This window comes from Alligator mississippiensis, chromosome 1, assembly GCF_030867095.1.
Source record: "Alligator mississippiensis isolate rAllMis1 chromosome 1, rAllMis1, whole genome shotgun sequence".
In the NCBI taxonomy this organism is placed as follows: Eukaryota; Metazoa; Chordata; order Crocodylia; family Alligatoridae; genus Alligator; species Alligator mississippiensis.
Window position 1 is genome coordinate 156,652,919 of NC_081824.1, and position 24,325 is coordinate 156,677,243.

General features: G+C 41.4%; 1 protein-coding gene across 6 annotated transcripts in view; it reads left to right on the plus strand.

The window, feature by feature from the left end:
• Positions 1–24,325, plus strand: part of CHRM3 (cholinergic receptor muscarinic 3) — a 528,683-nt gene that overhangs the window by 105,313 nt on the left and 399,045 nt on the right. For 4 of the 6 annotated variants that reach the window (XR_009455961.1, XR_009455962.1, XM_059715730.1 and 1 more), the window contains exons 1-3: positions 15,873–15,975; positions 16,335–16,544; positions 17,457–17,591. The gene's annotated coding sequence lies outside the window, so the exon portion shown is untranslated. Of the gene's footprint in view, positions 1–15,872; positions 15,976–16,334; positions 16,545–17,456; positions 17,592–24,325 lie in introns of those variants that run through there. The other 2 variants (XM_059715729.1, XM_059715718.1) reach the window with 2 other exon arrangements.

Sequence of the window (24,325 nt, forward strand, 5' to 3'; positions counted from 1 at the left end):
TCATTCCTTGGAGTCTCACAACAGCAGAGACTTCCTATGCCTGAAGAAGGGTGATTGCACCCAAAAGCTTGCTAAGAACTTTTTTCTCAACTACTCAGTTGGTCTACTCAGTTGATATCTAATAAAAGATATCACATCTACTTTAAGAACCTTGCCTGATTTTCAAGGTACACTTTGAACCATTCTAGATGGCTTTTAAAGGAATTAACAAGGATGTACATCTATCTGTCAGGTTTAAACTGCATTTAACTTGGTCTAAGTTTTACATGTGGCCATAACCTGTAAAAGAAAGCAGTGAAAAGTAAATGCATTAAATTTTAAAACTTGGAGTATATGAATATAATTACTATAGGCCAATATGCTAATTTACTACCTCCTGTCTAAAAAATATTGCTAGCAATCTTGCTATCATGGTATATCTCAAATTGACTTTAATGGGAATTACATCCATGTAGCTGAAAGTAGAATTAAAATTTATTTCTGGATTATTCCTATGCTTTAGTTATATACAGTAGGAAGTATCAAAGGAATGATAAATGTTCTTCCCCCATTACATTATTCATATACTACTTCTATCAAGTATGAAATCCTTCCTTGGGAGTTATAAGGACTTGTAGAAAGATATAAGCCCTCTCATTATCTCTACTTGCTTTCCAAAGACAGTATCTGAAGTTGGGGATGAAGAGGGAAGGAATCCCTCCTGATTTTTGTGACAATGAGATCGAGGCCTAAAACAATGGTTCTCAATCTTGTTAGACCCAAGGTACCCCTCAGAAAATGCCAGTTCTTAGCTTTCATTCATATTGTGACTATGGAAAACCAATAAAGCAATTCTTCTGCAGCACAAAACTCAGACTACAACAGGTCAGAATGTTTTTGATACTGAGGATCCCTATTTGAAATCTTTGGATTTATCTATGGCATCCTATTTGAGAATCACTGCCCTGAAGCATGAAGATTTATCTCACTTCATTTTGGCATACCTAAACTATAAGATTTGGATCATTAGCAGGGGTATGTGAAGCGGGCAGTGTTCGATTTGGAATCAAATTCAGCCGAATTCGGGAGAGAGTGATTTGAGTCATTGAATCAGGTCACTGTCCTGATTCAATTCAGCTGAATCTGAATGTGAAGATTTGATTCTGACTCAGAGAATCAGCGATTTAGCCATAGACACAGCTATATATGTTTTTTCTATGTACCTCAAGCTACCAGGCATGGCTCGTGTATGCTGAGATGGTGGGGTGGATGGAGCATCCCACAGGAGCATGGGGGTACTTCTTATCCACTTTTGGGTCTGTTGCTGTGCGCGCGGGGCAGCCCCCTGTTCTCCCATGGGACACTCCATCTGCCCCACCATCGCAGCGTTCACGAGCCAGGCCTGGTACCTTAAGGTACATAGAAAAAACATATAAACTTGTGTCTATGGCTGAATTGTCAAATCTCTCCAAATTGATTCGGAGGCTTCCGCTTTGATTCAGAGAGACTAAAGGGTCTCCTGATTCAATTCGGACTTGGAAATTAGGTCACCGAATTGAGCCAGTGACCAAACCTTTGTACAGCCCTAATTATTAGTTGAAAGCTTAATGATGGCTTCAGGAATAAAATTAAATTTCTTAATTTATGGACACTTGAAATTTTCATTGAGGTGAGGAGGGGAAGACAGTTTATGCAGTATTCATAGTAATTTGTATGGAGGAGGGTTATACTCCCCTTTTATTTCTTTTCTTTTTTTAAAATTTTGGACAAATCTTTCTTTAACTCAAAGTGTGTGCTTGAACATTTACATGTGTGTATATGAAATCAATTGCTTTTGCATAGTTGGTTGGTATCTTTTTCTTTTGGTGTTTGTTGCAGTTTCGTAACAGCAATAGTAATGGCAGTGCTGGTGCACTTCATCTGTTATGAACTATTTCTGAAATACATAGTAGAAAACAATGTTGCAATCTATAGAAATTTGAAGACATAATACTCTTTTTAAGTTCACACACTGCTATAGATCAATATTTTAAATTAGTTATGATAGTTTTTTTTTGTTTTGCCAAAGAAGTTTTAAAGGAATATATTCATACAGAAAACAGAAAAACAGTTTGCTTTTAATTTGGATTAGTTCAAATATAACAAATAAGTTCAATTTTGAATAGCTAGTTTGATTGCATCCAAAAGTTACACAACATGAAAATTAACTGTCTGGCCAATATTACAAAATCCTTGATATAGTTATAAGACAAATCTTATAAAAGTAGAGGCAAGCTGTTGCTGTTTTTTTTTGTAATACAGTAAGTAGCTGCTATAGCAATGAAATAATTGCCTGTACATTTATTATATCTACAGATCTGATTCATTTTTGCTTATTTAAGAAACAGTGGAGGATATTGAGAAATTACTTGAATGCCAAGAATGATGGACTGAGGATGAATCAGCATCCTCCATCCTTCCCATCTGAAAAACAAATATATTTTTTTATTTACAGATTTCAAAGATGTTTATTCATTGTTAAGGGTACAATTTAACAATATCATCATGCTTTATTAGTAGGTATGACTGGAAAATGAGGATTTCATTTTTGTGAAATGAGGGTCTGATGATTTTATTTTCTCCTCATCCTGTTTTATGCAAAGCAAAAATAAATTCCTTCCCTTTTTTTTTTTTTTTTTTTTTGGTGGTGGTGGGGGGAGAACATGACAGATAGATCTCTTTCCTTTGCCACCCCAAACAAAAAGCTTATAGATGCATTTGGATGATTAGAGCACATACCTACCATGGAGAAGACCCACAAAAAAAACCAAAATTTGTCAAAGGGGAGAAAGAAATTGCCACAGCTTGCAGGCAAACAATTAGCAGAAGAAAATAAGCTGATAATGGGGAAATCAAGGCCTATCAAAAGAAAGGCGGGGGTGGTATTCTCACCTTTCATGTATAGAAAGAATTCAGGAATTAGGTAGGTTTATAACATGCCATGAAACCAGAATCAGTGTTAAGCCCCTACTTCTTAGAGCCTTGTTACCTCTGAGTTGCTGTGACAGGGCTGGTGAGCAGGGGCCTGACTAGGAAGTACAGCTGTGAGTTGCCACTACAGGGCTGGTGAGCCTTTTAAAAAGAAATAAAAAGGAAGTAAATTGAAGAAAACCTCATTTTTTAACTAATTGGTATTTGGGATTTAGGTGTGGTGGGTGCTAGTCATGCTTCTTGGAGTGGCTAGGAGGTGGGAGGCATAAGGGAAGGTGCTTTTGGGGGAGCTATTGCCCCTGTCCCAGGAAGGAAGCCCTAGATCATGGGGACCGTATCCAGACCTCTACCTTGTTCTCTCCCCACTCCTGAACCCATCTGTGTCATGTGACCTGGCTAGCTGGCATGTGCTCTGCAAGGTGTTTGCATGGGGTTGCACCCCTGGGAGTGGGAAGGTCACATCCCTGAGGGGAGTTGGAAGAGTTGGCTCTGTGCCAGAATGCCCTCGGTTCTCCTCCCCAGGAAATAGAAATCAGGGGATGGAAAGTTTGTCCATACAGAACAGGAAGGTGGGGGAGGGGACACTCCATCCTGGGATTCTGGAAAGTGCAGTTTGGGTGCTAATCTGTGGGGAGTGGCCACATGTTAATGGAGCATGAGCTGGGTTACATAGATCAGAGATAAATCGGTCCCGGAATAGCATAACTTTAAGCTGCCTAAAACTAGTTTCATGTGTTAATGTGTAGACAGTCCAGGGATTAAGAGCTCCAGGAGCTGCCTAAAATAATGTATAACAAAGCCATTAGAAACTCACTTATGCCCCAGCCAGCCTCTGCGCAGTATACTGAGCCAGGAAGAGCAGCCTTGGGCTGGCACAGGGCCCCTGCCAGCTGGGGCTTCTTTGACCTGGCTCCATGTGCTGTTCATGAAGCACCCTAACATCTCAGTCAGTTGGGGTAGCATCTACATATGTGCTCTTGAAGAGTTTTTAACGTTGGGGATAGTATTTATAAGTATTATCCTGCTGTATAATAAATTAATTTACTTCAGCCTAATAAGGGTACGTGTGTAGACACTGAGACATTCACTGCACAGCTAATTAGTCAACTGTAAACGTCTCAGGTAGATGCATTCTGTGACTCCTAGAGGTGTAATGATGCAGGTGGAGCCCAGGGCACTAGCCACACACAGGACAGCTTCCAGTTGCCACCATAACACACAATTGAGATAGATTGTGTGGTTGCAGCAGCAGCCATTTTTTTTCTTCAACCCCCAAGTTGGTGCCCAAGGGTGCTGCTACAGTTACTCCACTCTAGTTATGCCATTAATGACCCCTGTAAACGTCACTGAGCACATCTGCATGAGATGCTAGGTTGCCATACCTCGTCACTATAGTGACATAGCATCGGTGGGCACCAACTATGATGCTAACACTACTGTGCAGTAGCAACAAGCTACAGCACAGTAGCTCATTGCTACTATGCAGTAGGGTCGAAAACAACCCCTGTGCCACTGGGACTGTGTAGTAATGGCAGTTATTGGACAGTCATTTAGTACTTGTTAAAGCAACTGTGCATTCAGGCACATGTGTAGATGTGCCTACTGGCTACCTGCAGTTCCTCCACTTTTGTTCTTTCAGTGTAGATCTATTCTCTTGTCACTGCAATCTCCCACTGGCAGACTTTTCCACAACTAATGGGCCTGTGCCTGTCTTTATGTCAGCAAAAGCTAGATTAAACCAGGAGAGAAGTTGGCATTGAAGTTTTAAGGTGGACAATTCTAATAAAGGGAGTATTTTCCTGTTGCTAAAGAGTCAGGGAATTCAGTGTAAACACTGCTTTTTATGATGTTGTTTGTATTGCTGATCAGCATTAGGAATGGTGTTCCTTTTTTACATAAAAACAAATAGCACTAATATTGACTTACACATGAGCTGTCAATCATGACGCACACTTGAAAGTTGACATGTTTTATATGCAAGCTGCGCAGCATGTTGTGGCAATGTTGTTCTTTAGTAGTGACTCCCAGCTTCAGCATCTTATAAGGGAGAAAGAAGTATTAGTGTGGGAGAATATTCTTCTTTAAAGAACTGATTTGACATGGGCCATAAGATTGGGCACCAGACTATATGGAGTAATCCTACAGAAGGAAGGGGGTCCTCGGGGGTCATTTCTGGTAGAGGTGCCAGTTATTCCTGAACTGTTCCAGACACATTTCCATTCAGCCTCTTGAAAATTTCTGGTGAAGGACATTTTGCCCCTTCCCAGGCAACTTGTACCATTGTCCTACTGTTTTTCTAGTTAGTAATTTTTTCCCCTAGGTTTTAATCTAAATTTGCATTGGTACAGTTTAAATTTGTTGTCTCATGTCCTCTGTGACCAAAGGAGAACAGTTGCTCTCCCTCTTCTTTATGGCAGCCTTTCAAATATTTGAAAACTGCTATTGTTTCCCCCCACCCCGATCGCTGTCCTATTTGGATTCTCTTCCTGTCCCTGGCACTGAGTCACTACATGTCCTGGTGAAGGTTCTTAGTGTGTCTCCTCATGCTTGTTTGTGAGAGAGGACTACTGGTTCCTGGAAACATTCAGAAAGTACACTGCAATCTATATACTGTAAAGTACTTTCAGTGTTAAGATTTTATCTTTCGGTAGGGAAATCAGCTTTGTCATGTCAAAATTCAACAGTGTCTCATTCCTGCACAGTTAAATGTTCAAATAATAAGTTTTGGAGATTTTACCCAGATGGACCTAATGAATACCTATCCATAAGCAATTAGAGCTTTTTTTGGCAAATTTAGGGAAAAAATAAGAGAATTAACTGGAAAAAGTGAAATAGACTTTCCAATCCCTCCTGATTTATTTATTTTCACGTTGCAATATTATGTAAGTAAAAGTAAAAATATGAGCAAAGGAAATAGGTGGAACTAAAAAGATAAGTGTTACTGTTGTGGGTCAATAGGCAGAGAAAATGTTATTTTTTATATAATATGGAAATTACAAAAAAAAAAGAGAGAGAGTGAGAGAACCTACAAATGCCAGAAAATCCAAAATATAATAGGTACAAAGTGCAGCATTCAACTATAGGAACTGGGAAAATTCCATCTGTCACCCTGTGTTTGTAAAGCTAAATATTCCCTCTCACATGCTGGAGATAATTGTGTTCGGCTGTCAAACAACATCGCTGGCCCTGGCTGCTTCCAAAAACCAGGAGGAAACTGATTTGCTGAGTTTCCGACTGTTCTTTTACAAACTGCCTAATACAAGAAAAACATGCAAGGCAGACAATGTGTGTCAGAACATAGGGTGAGGGATGATTTTTAGCCAACAGAGTACAATTATTTTTTATTTAAGAACAGAAAGGAAATATTCTAAAACAGTATTTTAGGCCATCTTTTGTTGCTTCCCTTATGCTGGTGGAAAGCAACAGGATTTTCACTGAAGTTCTACTGGTTTACTCTTAAGTACCAGGAGAGTCAGGCTCATTGAATCACCTTTCCCCACCCTGTAACATTATTTTCGATTGGGAACTAAAATCCTTCCTCCTCATTTTTATTCTATGGACTCTTATTTGTATTTTCATACAAACTGCTTTCTGTGCCTGGATTGCATGATTTTATAGAGCTATTCAGATACCCCATAAGGTGCTGAAGACAAACTATATGGAAATATTTAGGTTTTTTTTCTTGGCTGTCAATTCTTTAGAGGTGTGGATTTTTTTCTATAGCATTCTGGCTAAGCCATGGAAACAAAAAGGTGGTTCAGTGCATAAAGGTTTTTTGCAGCTAGAAAGGGTATCTGTGACTTTGTAATGAAAAAGTTAGAAAACAATATCCCTTCCATCATCTTTTCTGTTGTTGTTTTTTTCCCTTTTCCGGTTGGTATAAGTCCTTACTTTCACAATCTTGGTTTATTCTAGTTGGAAGTAAGAGTAATAAAACAAGAATGAATCGTCTGTGCATTTCATGAGATAAGGCAATCTTAACACAACTTTTATTTTAATTGCCATTTAGGGAGCACAAGGGAATTGTAAATAGTCAGATTAGCTTTCTACTACCATCTGTGATCAGCAAATGTAATCATTCCCAGAAAATGATAAACAGGAAGAAATTCTCAGTGAAACAGTTTGCCAATGGAAAAAGGAAATCAGGTTCTTGCATTATCTTTGGCCCATGTATGCCAGACAAAATGACTAAAATATTTCAGAAGTGGTCTGGACGCTAAGTAGCGAAAAAATAAAATATATGTAAGAGCAATATGCAAGAGGGAAACATTCTTGTGAGTGATATCTTTCAATGGATCAGCTGCATGGTTGGGATAGACTTAAAAAAGCTTTTGAAAGTAATGCATTCTTCTCCAGGTCTGAAGAAAAAGTAGACAAAATGGATGTAACTACACAAGACATTTACTGTGCAGTAGATTAATTAGCAGCACAGTAATCATTGTGGCATGCACCCATATTAGACTGGAGTAAATTAATTTACTCTGCAGCAGGATAGTACTTGTAGATACAAGTACTACACTGCAGCAGCACATGTGTAGATACTGGAGAGGCTGGGTCGGGCATGAGGGTGTTTCTGTATGGAGGTGATAGCTGGCTAGCCCCATCCTGAAGCACCCTTGTGCCCCAGCCAGCCCCTCCGCAACATGTTTTGCTGGGGAGGAGCAGCCCCAGGCTGACTCCCAGAGCCCCCTGCCAGCCAGGGCTGCTCTAACCCTGCTCAATGTGCTGCACTCCCAGGGACACATTCAAACAGCAAATAAACTCCAGAGTTTACTGCTCCCAGGCCCACATTAAATGGGGCACCCAGGAGCAATACATTCTGGAGCAATAAACTTTGGGGTTGTTTTTTTTTCTGGTTTTTTTTTTTTTTTAATTAGTGTCTTCTTTCAGCAAAACTGCAGTTTTCTTTAAAGAACTGCATTGCAATCAGAATTCAGGATCTAGTTGATCCATCTGTATTGGGGTGCTCAACTCCCTGCCTGTAGGCCAAATCTGGCCCATAGAGCAATGGCATCCAGCCCATGGGACTCCGCAGGGGTCAGGAAGTTTGGCAGTGAGACAACAGTGGCAATTAATACTGCCAGTCCTTTCTTGGTGCCAAATTCCCAAGCCCTGCACCACACATTTGGGGCTGGGCTGTTCTCACTCCCTCCCCACATGACTGGATTGGGGCCAGGATGTCTCCTGGCCTCCTCTGCACAACTGGATCGGGCCCACCAGCTGGATCTGGTCTTCTGATGGGAGGGCTACTGCCTGTCTGGCTCATGGGACAAAAAGGTTGAGTGTCACTGATCTATATATGTGTACAACCACCCTGTCCATAGCATCTGACATTTGTGCATGCTCACATTCCTATTTCAGAGATGTGGAACTTTATGGATACACTATACAACTAATTCAGCATCCTGCAGGAAGAATGACTGTATGCCATAAATTGAAGATCATATTTTGACTGAATGAATAGCATCTTCAAAAGCTAAAGTATTCCTAGCGCCATTCTGGTATATCAGTTCAATATTGATTCTGAAAAATGAATGCAATCTGAGCCTTTCTTGTCCATCTCCATCCAGGTAATGTCCAGGGGAAAAAATAGTAAAATTAGGTCATAGATTACTGACAATAGTAACAGCTGCAGGTCTTCTATGAAGATTCCATATAATACAAGTCCCAGAATGTACAGGAATACAATTAAGTTTTAAATTGCAATCATTATCCTACTTACTTAGCCACTTGTGAATATGGCATGTATTAAAAGCATATACTATGTGTTGTGAATGCACAGGCAGAAACACTCTAGAGGATTCTCTGGCTCCTCTGAAGGTAGGTTTGGGGGCAGTAACTGTTATGGACTGGCTAGAGAGGAAGGAGAGAGGCAAACGGAGGTCCCCAGTTAAGGGAACTAGCTGTGACTGAGGGGAGGTTGCACCTGGGAGATTTTGACAAGATTGTTATGTGAGCAAAGTAGTAATGTAAACATACAATAAGGATTTTGTCAGATTTGATAAGAGTATAGTAAAGCAAAACACTTGATCATGTTTTCTTTTTTTTACCATTTGTGTTTCCTTGTAATAAACACTTTTGGGGGTTTTTTTGTTTCTTTAATAAAGTGCCTGTGGTAAATTGTTACTTCTGGATAAATTAATAATCCGGGCATATCCATTCAGCCAAGTCGTGGGGACCAATAGATTTATACAGCTCTAAGGTGCATCTCAGGGAGCACCCTGACACCCTAGGGATTTGTCACTCTATGTATATTTAATTTAAAAATGAATGGATTCTTTGATCTTTTTTGATCTTAGCTGCTTTTTCCCTCACTCACTATTCCATAGACCGTGTGTGTGTCTAGATGCATACAAAAACTTGTGCCTACACTTATACAGTTTGAGAGCTATACATGTACCATAAATATGTGTAACCTGGGCAGGATAACTCAACCTATGTAAGCATTTTCCCCCAGAAAGCTTGTTGTTTTCCAGTTTTCACCAGTAACATTTGATAGTTGCTCATAAAGGTAATGGCACAAAATACCTGCAGGTAAAATTGCGTTGTGACCTTGTAATGGTATCTATTTTGAAAAGTCCCCTTTTCTATTTCTTTAGGCTCAGACTTTTAAAAGTAAATAATGCAAATTAGAAGTTATTGTGGCTTTGTCACTCTTCATGACTGTGTTTATGGTATATCTAATTAATTTCTGATAATTTTGTTAAGGAATTCCTGAAGCATGCAGACTTCCCAACCCAATTTTGTAAATTTTAGCTTATTGTGAATCTTGAACCTAAATTCTTCTGTTATAATGCAAGTGAAATTAGTGACTGAAACTGCCTCATTATCTGGATAATGATAGAAATTTCTAGATATAATTTTTTGCATGCTAAATATATATATATTGAATGTTGCTTTTACTAAAGCTAGCAATATTGTTCTTCTGATCTTTGAGGAATGTGATTAGTCTGACTAAATTACTTACCTTCAGAAATATAATGGGCTTAGGGCCTGGCATAGGATGTTTTAAAAAGTTTTTTTTCTATTTAAAGTTTAGTGAAGATAGGATTTATGGGTCATTGATAATTAATGGAATATCTGTCACTACACTAGTATTATTGCATTAATAATAAAACAACGTTTACAGAAGATGTGATGAAATGCTTGAAGATCTAGAGCGTTAATATGTACATTTTAGCCCTCTCTACAGGTTATATCTCCGCCTGGGTTGTGTATGTAGGCACAGCCAGCACTGAGTCCCACAGCTTAGTGGACTCTCTGCTCCAGCAGCACCTGGCAGCTGTGGACACTGGTTCCTGGCAGTGCGTTAGGGTTGCTGGGACACATAGATCTGTGGGATCTGGGTCCCAGAAGCCACAGGGCAGTGCTGTGATCTCCCAGTTCTACAGGTGCATGAGGCATCCCATGGCTGAAAGATCACAGCAGTTGTGGTCCCCCAGTGCAGGGTGAGCCCCTGCACCAGCAATAAGGTGCTGTGGGTTCTAATGCATAATCCTATAGGAGCCATGATTGTGTGGCTTGCATATTAGATCCTACTGTGCCTATACCTGCATACGTAAAGGAGGCCTTTGTTTCAAATGAAACTGGTGAAAACAGTACAATATTGCCAATAGCTCAATATGAATGCTTCTTGTTTCTTATGATATGGCTACTGCCATCTGGATATTTAAATTATTTCTAAACTGCAGGTCATGGATATGATCCTGCAAAAGAGCCCCCTTTACTTCGCTGAACTATTTTTGAGAATGGTAATTAAATGAATAAGGATTTTATAATTAAGCAATAAACTTTTAAATTGTATTTCAGTAGCTGTTTATGATGGGAAATGTTCTTTATTTCTAGTTTCAGACATCTGTCTCCTAAAATATCTAGCTTATATCATTTCAAGTTTAGGTATGAGAGGCATGGAGACACGGGAAAAGAATCTTTTCCAACATTATATGTAGTGTTATAGGTTTAAAATATGACATGCTTAGTAATGAATGATTAACGTTTAACATATTAACAGCCTTACTGAAGTTAAGTGGGTCTGTTTATAGCTAAGTTATGTATTTACCACAATTAACTTAAAGCTCTATAAGTTAGGGCAAGAGCTGAGTGAACAGACATTTGCTGTTTGGTGGTGGTGGTGGGGCAGGGGGCTTACAGCCTGCCTTCAATAACCATTAGGGGGGCTCCTGAATGCCTCCCAGGAGGCTGCCATAGCATCCCCTTTCATCAGCCCTGTCTCCCTGCCAGCTGGCAAAGGTCAGCAGTGGCTAGAGGAAGGAGAAGAATAGAGCGCCCTCACTGTGTGGCTTGCTGGATGGGGTTTTGGGGCCTCTTGACAGCTGCAGCCAGCAGCTGCAGTGCAATTCAGCATGGCCTGACCAGGATGCCACAGGGACACAAACCTCAGAGCCCTTCCCCCACAGTGGTCCCACTCAGGCACTGGCATGGCGCTGCCTGGCTGGACCTGCTGCGGGGACACAGACCCTGGAGCCATTCCCCCACAACCCCCCTGACCAAGCAGCAGTGCACGGCAGCCTGGAAGGAGCAGCTATTGGAAGACAGACCCCAGACTCCTTGTCCTGCAGGCTGCCTGGCAGGCTATGGCATACCACGGGGCCAGGGCAGCTATGGGGACAGAAGCCCTCCTTTCCTCCCTCCCCTCCCCACCATGAGGCTACATGCAGGGCTGGGATGAGAGGCTGTCACTATGGAGCCAGCCTGGTGCTTGGGCAGAGCAAACAAGCTCTACCTGAGAGTAGAGCAGCCCGGTACAACACCACTTGGTATGGCAGCGATCACACTGTAAATTAATCCTCAATCGGATCTGGCACAGATGTTCAATAAAGTGCTTTAACAGAAAGCACTTTTGGGTTAGTACACATCCATCCAGGGTTAACTTAGAGCAGAATCTGTCAATTTTAAGGTGTGCATATGGGTGTAAAAGGCTTTCTGTGCGCTTAAAGTGCACTGTGTAATGTCTGTACCCAGTATGTGCTTAGGTATAGACATAAACATTTGTAGGATTAGGCCTTTTTCACAAGAGCTTGCTTATTTAATAACCATGATGTAGTGTTGCTAAAAATGTTAAAGGATGTGTACAAGTAAGAATGTAGATGCTAAAGGAAATGCAACTCTGTTTTATTAGAGTTTTCCTGAGATATTTTGGAAGAAACTGAATCGTTGAACTTTTTGCTTATTGCTACTTTATTGAACAATTTAAAAATAAGAAGGGTTATCCTTATTTTCATTTTACTTTCTCAGTGTTGGCTATTGAAAAAAAAAAGTATTGATTTCTGAAAGTCATGTATTAGATGTAAAGTGCCTTTTGTACTAAATTTTCAATAGGGTTGGAATACAACCTCTGAAATTGAGGGTGCAAATACCTTTGTACTACCTTATTCAACTGCCAGGAGAATACAGCAACAAAACCTTCTTAAGACAGATTTATTTTCAGGGGCACTGTTTCAAATAGGGGATCGCTCTAGCAGGACTGAAGCATACTTGAAACATCTGCATCTGTATGTTGTAGCCTCAGTTTAATTTCATCTGCCAACAGTTGCACAAAATGCAGGTGCAAATATTGAAGATATAGATTGCAAACAGACATCACCCTCTTGCCACCATGAAAAAAAATGTAGAGAATCACAAAACCTAAACATGCTCCTTGTCACATCACAGATGCCCAAAATTGTGGCTGTGGCAGTTTGTAGTAACAGTTTGTGCTGCCTTTACATGGTAGACTTCTGTTTGCATATGGTGCAAGAGCACAGGAAGACAAGGTCTGCCTGCATTTTCTAGCCACACTACCTACGTGCTTCCAGGTCTTCAGTGGTCCTGAGCTGAATGACAACAGCCCCAGGTGTCCGGCCCTTACCTAGAGCCTCTGTCTGCCTGTACAGAGTGGGGAACTGGGCTTCTGCTCTGTACCTGCAGGGTAGTTTTTGGAGCATGTTTCTACAGGTGTGAAGGGGCCTGATTCTGTAGTGGGATTTCTGCTGTTTTGCATTTCACGCGGCTGTGCTCTGGTTTCTGACAATCTGCAGTTTTGGAGCAGACCATATCACATGGGGATCTCTCCTACAGCAAATCCCCATGGTGTTCATATAAGGCTGCCATGTCCTGGTTTGGAGAGTGCATTTACAAGTGGGGAAACCTCTATGGGTTAGGTTGGGGCATGGCGTCCAGGGCTGTTGTCCTGCAGGATTGAGCCCCTGCTGCTCCTGGGGTTTCAGGGGCCCAATCCTTTGGGACAGTGGTCCTGGGTGACATCTGCAGACACCACTAGAGCAGATCTGTCATGCCAAAACATCCCAGCACAGCTAATCGCACTCCAAAGATGACATCTGTTTATCGCCATAGTTTGTGCCTGCCAGACAGGCTCCCTATCTGAAACTATGCCCCTGAGAATCAGTCACTCTTAAGGAGACTTTTGCTGCAGTTTCGGATCAGCATCTCATCCTCTTAATTTTCACTTTGTGCTTCCACAGCCTATTAATTCTTTCTTCAAATGTAATACCTGCCACGCACAACCACTGTGCTCCTAGTCTCTTTTCCTTTTGGTTCTTCTATGTTCTCCTCAGAGCCAGCATTTCAAAAAAATAAATATATACATCCATTTCCTCTATTTATTCAGCCTTCTCCTGCCTCCTTGTCCTTGTTTACAAAATGAGCAAGAAAATTTTGTGACCAGTGACTTGCTGTCATATTTTACTAAGTGATTATGCGCAACATCATTAACTCACATTCCCTTAAACTAGTCAGTGATTTGACAGAACCCCCCTGCAAATGCTTTACAAGTAGCGAGGCACTGATTTAAAGTGTTGTGCCTTATTTGAGGTAGATTCAGGTTAGAGAGAAGAGAATTGATAAATCCTAAGCTTTTGTTGAATGGGGAAGTTATGTGATATCATGTTATTATGTAGATGCTTTTTCCCTGCTGCACTCTCCCACTCCACCCTTTGTTCTGACAACTTATGTGAGTTCTAAGAGCGCATGATTTTGCTGAATTGAAAGAACAGTTGCTATTCATATGTAAAACCTGTTGCCTTTGGAGGTAGAGGGCAGTAAAAATAGCCATGGCCACAGTGGTGACTTGCTACTGACACCCACAGTAGTCCCATGCACCACAGCTGCCCTGATATACTATACCTCTGCCTAAAATACAGATCATGGTCTGATTTCACTATTGTAACCTTCCACTCTTTAGCCCTACTCCCATGTCCCTTCTTTTGTCACTTTCTCTTAGAATCCATAGAAGTGTGTGTGGGTTGTTGGTTTTCTTTTGGTTTGGTTTTATTTTTTTGGTCCCTGCTCTTGCAAGTCGGACCCTGCCAAACAATGTGGGGGTGTTATGGGTATAAGGATAAGATTATAAGATAATGGCCTCGTCCTGCAAACTGTGTAGTTGCACAACTTTTAATTTACTTGCTTTATTCACATTCATGGTTCTGAAAATAATAATTAGATATTACATTATAATTTGATAATCATGCATGCACACAGAAAACATTTCCCCACACTTAAATACTATAATCTCTGAGGTATAACACTACATCTGTTTGGAACTGAAAGTATAAAACCACATACTTAAAAAAAAACAAAACCCAAAAAACTTGTGCATGTAGAGTCAGGTTTTCAAAAAATTTAAAGATCTAGGGTTGTTAATCTGACACCCTTGGGTAGATTTTAGACAGTCCTAAGGCACCCGACATGCTGGGTTTTCCTGAAAATGTTACCCCTTATTTTCATCCCTGTTTGGGAGCTGAAGTCTTCAGGAATCTGATCCATTTTTGTAAAATGCTGTTCTCCGTTTATTAAAATGTGGTCAGTCAAGAAGTAGGGGATAAGGGGAAATAAATTATTTTTTTCAGGCTGCATTTTGAAATCTGATCGTATTTAAAGATTTGCAACATAATTGTGAATTGCATTAACAGTGCTTGAATCTCATGAATAATTGCTGTCATAAACTAGAAATAAACTGGAAATCTTCTAGTTGTGTATGTAAAGTGAAGCACCACTCCTGTCCCCTGTATTAGCATTAGCTAATAATCCAGTCAGCCTTGGTAAAATAGAATTAAGGTTGATGAATCACATCAGTGTATATTTCAGTTATCCAAAATTGGTTTGAAAGCCAGGAAAACTCTCTCTCCAAACCTGTCCAGAAACTAGGAAGAGGGAATGTTTGAAAGTAGGAGGAAATATAACCTTGTGGAAGAAAAACTTTTGAGTGCAAATTAGATTTGGAAAGAAAATTAAAAGTAAATAAGCTATTAATAAAATCAGGCAAATAGAATTATTATCCATTGAAAACTTTTTATATGTAATAAAATGTATAAACTTGTGTTATGACTGGGTAGTCTTCAGGTATTTGACCTCAGTGAGCCATGCTCAAATTCGTAAAGGAAGACTTTATCTTTTGGAGAATCAAATGTTTTCAGGTCATTGAGCAGGAAAATCTTCATTTTGGCTGGATGTAAAAATGTAAACAGAATCACAAATTATTGAAGATAGGATTAGTTGCACATTTAAGTCACCTCTGCCAAAAAAAAAAAAAAAAAAGTTTTGGAGAAACAAAATTTATTATGAAAATAGTTTGAGTAGTTTATTTCTGTGGATCTAGATTGGTAATTAGAGATATAAATGTCATTGAAAAATTATCCCTCTATCTTCTAATGTATTGGACAGTTAACCAGTATCACAGAAAATCAGACACAGCTGTTGCTAGGAGCCACTTCTGGGGCCCGTTGGTGGGGGGAGGCAGTGGCATGGCTAACCAGACAGCATGGCCCAGGTGAAGACCTGTGAAGGGAGAGAGGAAGGTAGCACTTGTGAAGGAGCAGCTAACTGCTTAATTGAATAGTCATTAGGCCACTTCTGTTTTCCTCTTTAACCTCATAGGCTATGAGTACTACTACCCCTTCCCCCTCCCCTCCTCCTCCTTCCTGCCTGACCTGCCTTTCAGTTCCTGCTGGGGAACTGGGTGGCTTAACTTCCCCCACTTCCCTGCCATACTGCACTGCTAAACAATAACCAGTAAGCTAGCTGCTTATCACTGGGCTTACTGGTTAAATGATTAATTGTTAAACTTTTACATCCCTAATAGTAATAGATATGTGACTAGACATATTGGTCTATGAAAAATCACTGATCTCTCTACTTAAACAGTAGTAAAATTCTATGGCATCTCAGATGCTAGAATATAACTATGATGCAATAGTTTATATTTTAATTTTGATAATAGCAGTCCTCAGGATAGACATAACTGGTCAATGTTGGATACTTTTTAAAATTGAGATATTTAAGATTTGAGATATAGTTTTATAGATAGTTTATCCACCTTTTATTTATTTATTGATATATTTATTTATTTATTTATTTATTTTTACTTTGAGGTCTACCAGTTGTGAAACCCAGGATTCAAAGAAGATTCTGGGGTCCTGATGATTGCCATTTATTTCTTCATCAACTATTTTCAAGCTTGTTGAGGTGCTTTTCCAGCATCTTATTTTCAACTCTGCATTGGTGATTTTCAGCAGCATACAATGGCTTCTCCAACAACAGAGGCTCAGTCTTCATATCCCCTGTTTCTTTTTTCATGATTGGTAAGTTGCTTGATTAAGTAGTTAATGTTGGCAAGAAATTAGCTAATGCCTTGAAGAACTCCTGGCTTTGAGTCAGTCAGAACCAAAGTAACCAACACATACTTTTTTTTTTTTTGCTGGGGCGGGGGCAGAAGGGAGCTTCCACATTCCCATTCACAACTTTTTTTTTAACCGGTACTCATCATAATGATAGTCATGATTAGTATTTGGGGAAAATATGTATTTAATTGTTTTAAACTAAATGAACATAATGAGAGGTACATTTTTACTCAGGCTCTTCACTCTATTGGGTTTAAAGTCTTACTGACACAATTGAGAAGAAAAAAATTAGAAGATTCTAAATTAACCAGTGTTATACAAGGGTGTCTCAGAAAATAATGGCAATTTCAAAATCAAACCATTTTGTTTGCAATGAGTGCGGAACCTGATGGCAGCATTGTTGACTGCTCCCATCATTTACAACTATGTAGAGAAGTGATGTGGTCTAGTAAAGACAAAATGTTTTGATTTTGAAATTGCTGTTATGTTACTTTCTGAAACATCCTTGTAGCATGTTTACTGCTATACATTTTGTTATTTTGGATCAAATTTTGTTAACACTAAGCAGATTTTAAAAATATTATTATTATTATTATTATTATTATTATTACCATCACTTATTTCTAAACTCCTGTTTTTAGTGGCTTGAAAATTATTTTATGTGGTAACAGTAGCGTCTCTAGAAATGCTAAGGTGTATATTTTTTCATATCTATTTTTTTTTCTTAGTCTTTACTTGCATTAAAAGCCCATTCTCAGTTGTAATGCCATCATTTTCTGAATGTTGCTTACAAAGGTGTTCTGGATTTATTGCATTTCAGACCTTGCATTTTATAAGTCAGGCATTAATGTGAATATTTTTCTCAACTTACAGAAAAAACACAAAACAACCCCACGAGAGAACAGTGAGTGAGCCCAATGAAAAACAGACTTTGAGGAATCTTTAAAAAATAGATGGAAGTGTAAAATTCTCTTGAAGCAGAAATTAGTAGTTACTTCCATATTTAAGGTATTTATTTTGACCATCTTAGATTTAGCAAGCTGTGTTTTATTTGTGATGTAAAACACCAGCTACTTTAGCTAAAAAATCAACTTCATTTTGTTTTTAAAACTTATTTGCTCCTTGGAAAAAAAACCAATCAAATTTCTTAGTGGCTATAAAAAAACAATTCCTGAACTTGGAATAAGTTGGCAAAATCTTGTACTATTTGAAGAGTTTTGCAAAATGACTAAAGTGACTACATTTATATGTCCCTAAATTTAGGCATCTGAGCAAAAGACTAAATGTAGTCCAGAGTAATTGGGGGAAAACCCCCACAAGATATATGGAATGAGATCATAAAGAGCAACTGCAGGCCAGGTGCAAATAAAATAGAAAGTAATCTATTTTCAAATAGGAAAGGCTTGAAGGAAATCAATTACTTATCAGGGATGCTTAACTTCTAAGTCAGTGGTTCTCAAACTTGTTAGACTTAAGGCGCCACATACTAGATTCAAGGCATCCCTTGGAAAATGATAGCTTTTTTTTTTTTAAACTCATTTTTGACCAGAGAAAAATAATAGAGCAATTCTTTCTGAATTCTTTGCAACAGACCACACTAGGTCAGTGTGCTTTTGACACTGTTGATTCCTGTTTGACACCTCTGGGTAATTTATCTTATAAATCATGTTTGTACATAAAACAGTGTTAACATAATGTGGTATGCTGAGGCACCCCTGAAAGGATCTCAAGACATCCCAGGATGCTGTGGGCCATGATTGAAAATCACTAAACAACTGGGGGCCACACATCTATGTAGGGTGCACTTGTGGGCTCACACCATGCTAGTGTCCCTTTCCCACTACCATACTGTACAATGAGTATAGGCAGCCTTCTCCCCACTGTTATACACTTTGAGCCCCACTGACCCCTACACCAGGTGAGAGGGGATATGCATGTGCAGGCAGCCCCCACTCAACCTTCCCAGGCATGGGTTCCCTTGATGCTTCAGACTGCACTGTGCCATGCTACACTGAACTACCCTACCATGTTCCTTGGGGCAGAGGCAGGAAGCAAAAGCCAGAAGGGAGGGGGGATACTGGAGATCCTGGCTGCAGCAGCAGCTGGTACAACAGAGAGAGCAGTGGCTGCATGGGAGCCAAGGGCCCCATGTTGACTCCTGGCAGACTACCAGTTGGATAGGTCTGACATATTTAGAAAGGAAAAAAAAATCCTTGCCATCTTTCCTTCCTCTCTCCCACTGATTTAGAGTCACGATGGAGAAGTAGGATTGGAAAGGACCTCCAGAGGTCATCTAGCCCAACCCCCTCCCTGAGGCAATATAATGCCTATTCAAACCATCTCATACAACCATAAACTGAACTCCCCATAAGACTACCTTCAACCGTGACACAACATAGACCTAACACCATAAACTGCCACATGTAAAGCGGAGAATCACAGCAGCCAATATCCGGCTTCTATATGTTGTCAATATATGCTAAAGAGATCTCAGGTAGAGGGCCATGCCCCAACTACAGAGGAAGACAAAAACTCCCACAGTCCACGTCAATCTAACCATGAGATAAAATTCGTTCCTGACTCAAATATGGTCATCAGTCTGACCCTGAGTGGAGAGGCAAGACCCTCTGTAAGGAACCTCTGGCTTTGCTCCAACAGGAGAATCAGCACACCTCAGTTGAAGTCCCCAGTCCTGCCTGTAGCCAATGGCAATGCATAGGGGGTGCATGGGGGTGTACGTGTACCCCCTGCGAGTGCTGGTGTACCCCCTGACTAGCCGTATTCCCCGCTTAGGCAGTGGGCAGGGGGTGCAGGCAGGAGTGCTGGTGCCCCCCTCCACAAGTGCCGGATGGGGAGTGAGAGCACTGTGGCACTCCCAGAAGCAGTCACAGCGATTGGCTGCCTCATGATTGGACATGGGGCCCCTCCGCACCATTGGTAAGTTTGGCTGTGGGGGACCCCCCCGTCAGTCAGCCAGATCAGTTGTGGGTGGACCCCCCACAATCAACGGGATCAGCTGAGTGGGGGGAGGATTCCATCCTGGTCAGCAAGACTGTCCATGGAAGGGATTTCCCGCCCCCCCCGGTCACTGACTGGTCACTGGGGGGGGGCACGTGCCCCCCCCGACTAAGGCAGCACCAGTCCATGTCTGTAGCCAACATCTAGTGCCTCTGGGGAAGCTTAAAAACACCCTGACATGTGTCACAGGGTACTGAGGTGCCCTGCTCCTAAAGAGGGGAAACTGCCAAGGAAGGAGCCCTAGCAGGGAATAAGGAGCCCAGCTGTGGGTTGCCAGGGCAACCAGGAGGTCAGCTGACCAGAAAGGGGCAGGGCCTGGCTCCCTTATAAACTGCAGGAGCTGAGGCCAGAGGCAGTTCCCTGCCAGCAGCCCAGGAGGAAGGAGCTGTCTGCTGTGGAGGAGAAGAGAAGCCTGATGGGCTACTGTGGGATGAAGAACTCCCGATAGGCTTGAGCGTGATTATAGCTGGGTGGCTTATGTTTAAGTTATAGCCAAGAGGCTCGATTTTGTGTTACTGTTTGTTACACCGGTGGTTTGGGTGAGGCTATTAGGGGTTGGAGGAGGCCTCATAGGGGACTCACAGTGGTGTGGGGACCCGAGAGCCAGTGAGGGCACAGCATTCAGGGTGTACAGACCCCAGCCCCAGAGAGGGGCAGTTGAGAAGCCCCAGAGAAGGGGGTGTTGCTGAGAAACCCCAGTGCGGGCATGGTGAGCCCCAGAGAGGGGGCAGCATTATTGAGAAGAGCCCCAGAGAGGAGGCAGCATGGCAGAGAAGGCCCTGAGAGAGGGCATGGAAAGAGAGAGAGAGAGAGACAGGGCTGCCGAGAGCCCGAGTGCCAGAGAGGGAGTGGAGAGAGAGAGAGACCGAACAACGTCTATTCCAGCTGCAAGGCTTGGGGCGTGGTGAAAGGGGTGATTGGAGCCACGCGTAGCCCATAAGGCTAGGGTGCCCGAAGCACCCATTTGCAGGTCAGGACTCACGAGGGGTCTGGGAGTCCACGGGGCCAGAGGTTACAGCGAACCGTGTCCAAGAAGACGTAAGGCAGCCCCCTTTAATGTACTGGAACATCAAAGATGTGGCGGGCGAGAATTTGAGAGTGCCCTTGGGCCAACTTGGCACGGGAAGGGGGCCTTGAGGAGATCACGGCCCTCCTGCAGGACCCTGCCGTGACAACATGTACAGCAGAAAAAGGTGGGGTGTGGTGGGGATGGGGGCAAGCAACCAGCAAAGCCCAGAAACACTGGAAATACCCATGGTAGAAAAGCATAGATCATTCCTGACCAGTAGCTGTCCAGCCCTTTTGTTGCCTGCCTCTGGACCCCCTCTAATTTCTCTAAACTTTAAACTGTTTAAATATAGCTGTAGAATTTGGGATTCTTTCTTAATGCATAAGGAGTACATGTATGCTGTTTTGTATATAGCACAGTTATAAAGTTACATATTTTGTGGGAAATACAAGATAACTATCTGGAATAATAAGTATGGAAGGACAAAGCTGCGGCCACACAGAAAATTGTATTTGAATCAAAAGATCTCTCTTTGTTGTTGTAAGTTTTATTGAATTATACTAGTTGTTTTATTAAAAGATCTTAAAAAATGATAGGATATAGAGGAAAGAATAGTAAACTATGTTTTTAAACTCTAATGTCACCAGTCTTGATAAGATTCTGCATTTCTTTATTCCAGAAGTTAATTCATATGTGGCAGGAGGCAATCTATTTCATTAGTCTGCCTCAGTAGTTCCTTTATCCTGAGGAATGGGACAAGAAGTATAACACAGTTAAAATTATTTTGTTTGTCATTTGCATAACAGCCAGTATTTAAAACTGGAGTTACTGGCCTTATTGCTCAATACAGAGGATCCACCTCTGGAAAGGAGAGACTTAATCACATATCATAAGACTGAGGGGAAGAGAGAAGGATTATCACTTATTCACAAGTGATGAAGGCTTCAGATTTTATTACTAAAAATGAAATATGATTGTCTTGGCTTCTAGGCTGTTGTCTCATTCTTATGGAAAAAAATTAAAAGGAAAGTTTGTTGCTGCTCTGAGGTATAAAAGTTTTTTGTTGCATTTTGCTTTTCTTGTTTTGACTTCCTGTGCCAGGGTTTTCTACTTAGGTGTTCTTATCTTTTTCATATGAAGAACTTAATGCTAACGATTTTTAGTAGTCAGGTAGGTAGTCAGCCTCTCTTTCTGCCTGTCGAGACAGTGTCATTTTTTTAAAAATTTTAGTAAAAATTCTAGAGAATAATATATTGTCCTTCTGGACAGAAAACTAGCTCTATCCATACAGAACAACAGTAGTCAGGTCTTTTACTAATGCTGCCTATTGTTTCTTTCAGGCTCATTGGAGATTGTGTCCCAAATGTTTGCTCTCTGTTGCACTACAAATATGGAGAGCTGGGGTTATCAAGCACCTACATTTGGGGCAGTCACTTACCTCTTCTTGCCTATGGGTATGTCTACATTTGCACTTTAATGCACATTAAGCTATTTTAATGTGCATTAAAGCATCACAAAAAAAGGTGTGCTTTTGCTAATGTGCATTAAAATAAGCTAATGCTCCTTTTTCTAGTACCTCAAAATGAAAGTACAAAATTTAATGTGCATTAGCAAAAGTGCGTTAATAAATGTGTAGATGCACCCTATATGTGCAGAGGCTTCTATGTTATTTATTTATTTAATTAAAGTAAGGATGGATAGCCTTAATTGGGTCACTGTAGTGCTACAGGATAATGGAAAATGTAATTATACCCAGAGTGAAAAACCTGAAATGTGGGTGCCTTGTTGCTTGAAAATTCATTAAATATAGAGCCACTTTCACAGCCCTAAAGTGGGTGTCGTGGTAAAGCATTCTTAGATTCATAGACATTAGGGCTGGAAGGGACCTCAAAAGATCATCGAATCCAGCCCCCTCCCCAGGGGCAGGAAGTCAGCAGGGATCATAGGATTCCAGCAAGATAAACATCCAAATGTCTCTTGAAGGTGTTCAAAGTAGGTGCTTGAACAACCTCCGGTGGCAGTCTATTCCAAACCTTGGGGGCTCAGATAGTAAAGAAGTTCTTCCAGCCTGAAATGGTCTAGCCTGAAATGGTCATGGAGGAGTTTGTGACAATTAGACCTTTGGGTGCTCTGGTGAACAGATGTTCCCCCAGATCCTGGTGAGCACCCCTGATAAACTGATAGGTGGCCACCATATCACCCCTGTTCCTGTGCTTTTCCAGGCTGAAGAGTCCCATGGCTCTCAGCCTCTCATCATAAGGTCTCTTTTCCTGACTTCTGATCATGTGTGTGGCTCTCTTTTGCACTTTCTCAAGGTTCTCCACGTCCTTTTTGAATTGTGGAGTCCAAAACTGGACGCAGTACTCCAGTTGCATCCTCACCAAGGCCGAGTACAATGGGAGAATGATGTCTTGGAATTTGCTTGAGAAGCATCTATGGATACAAGCAAGCATTTTGCTTGCTTTACTAGCTGCAGCATCACATTGAAGGCTCATGTTCATATTGTGGTTAATCATGACCCCCAAGTCCCTTTCATCTGTGGTATTAGCCAGTGTAGCATTGCCAAGCCTATAAGCATGCTGCAGGTTTTTCTTCCCAAAGAGGAGAACCTTGCATTTTTCAGTATTAAACGCCTGTCAAGGTCAGCCTGGATCATTCTCCTGTCCTCAGGTGTGGACGCTTTACCCCAGAGTTTGGTGTTGTCAGTGAACTTGACCAGTCCACTTCTGATACCAATGTCCACATCATTAATGAAGATGTTGAATAGTATAGGCCCAAGGACAGAGCCTTGAGGGACCCCAGTGGTCACAGCACACCACAACGATTGACTTCTGTCAACCACCACCCTCTGGGTCCTACCATGGAGCCAATTCTCCAGCCAGAGGATTGTGGTTAGACGGAGGCCACAGTTAGCCAGTTTTGCCAAGAGGTGATCATGGGATACCAGATGAAAGGCTTCTTTAAAGTCAAGATATACAATATCAATTTCTTCTCCCTTGTCCAGGTGATAGGTCACCTGGTCATAAAAGGAAATAAGATTGGTCAAGCAAGACCTACCTGCAACAAATCTCTGCTGGCTATCCCTCAGGATGTTGACATCAGCAGTCTGTTAAGAATGGCCTCTCTAATCTTTTCTAAGACTTTCCCTGGGATAGTGGTCAGGCAAATGGCCTGTAGTTTGCTGGATCTATTTTCCTCCCCTTCTTGAAAGTAGGCACCATATTGGCCTTCTTCCAATCTTCAGGCACTTCACCAGAGCACCAGAAGTTCTCAAAGATCTGTGCCAGGGGCTGAGCTATGATGCTAGCCAGCTCCTTGTGTACCCTGGGGTGTAAACTGTCAGGGCCGGCTGACTTGAAGGTGTTCAGCCTCTCAAGGTGTTCTTTCACGAGGTAAGCATTGGTGGAGGGTAAGGAATCTCCCTCACCTGAGCCTCCCTGTCCCATAATGGGCAGGGGTGTCCCATGGGACTGGTGAAAAAAACAACGCAAAGTACCCATTTAGCAAGTTGGCTTTTTCCTGGGCATTGGTTGTCTGTTATCCCATCTGGTTTAGCAGGGGTCCAATGTTGCTCTTGCTTTTCTTCTGGCTCTCCACATATCTAAAAAAGGACTTTTTATTGTCCTTGATACTTGTAGCTAGTTGGAGTTCCATCACAGCCTTGGCTTTCCTGGTTCACTCCCTGCAGGTCCAGACCAGTGAAGAGTATTCTTCC